The following is a 730-nucleotide window of genomic DNA, read 5'->3' on the forward strand; positions in this document are numbered from 1 at the left end:
AGCAGGTAGCGGCACCGGCGGTTTGGATCCTGGAGGAGAAGCAAACTTGGCTGCTTGGGTGGGGATGGGGAAAACCTCGTCCCTGGACATGGCCACAAACTCTCTCCCAGCCACGAAGCGCCATTTGTTTCCTGCCTGAGTGCTGATGGCCGGATTGCTGAGGGGCAAACCAGCGCGGGGCAGGCTTGCGGGGCTGGGGACGGGGCAGCACGTCACGTGATACTACAGGCATTGGTGGTGCCACGGTAACCCTAGAGTGCCCAGAGCACTCTGGGATGCGGCAGCATGTGACGGAGCCCTTTGTGACACGCAGTGCTAGAGATGATAGAGGTGATAGAGGTGCTGGTGCTGCCATGGTAACGCCAGAGTGTCCAGAGCAGGGGACGGGGCAGCGTGTCACAGAGCCCTTTGTGACATGCGGTGATAGAGGTGATAGAGGCACTGGTGGTGCCACTAACGCCAGTCTGCCCAGAGCAGGGGACGGGGCAGCGTGTCACAGAGCCCTTTGTGACATGCGGTGATAGAGGTGATAGAGGCACTGGTGGTGCCACTAACGCCAGTCTGCCCAGAGCAGGGGACGGGGCAGCGTGTCACAGAGCCCTTTGTGACATGCGGTGATAGAGGTGATAGAGGCACTGGTGGTGCCACTAACGCCAGTCTGCCCAGAGCAGGGGACGGGGCAGGATGGACGGAGTGGTGAGGGTCACGGGCTGGGGGGCCCTAGAGGCAG

The sequence above is a fragment of the Buceros rhinoceros genome, unplaced genomic scaffold, assembly GCF_000710305.1.
Source record: "Buceros rhinoceros silvestris isolate BGI_N320 unplaced genomic scaffold, ASM71030v1 scaffold5741, whole genome shotgun sequence".
Lineage (NCBI taxonomy): Eukaryota > Metazoa > Chordata > Aves > Bucerotiformes > Bucerotidae > Buceros > Buceros rhinoceros.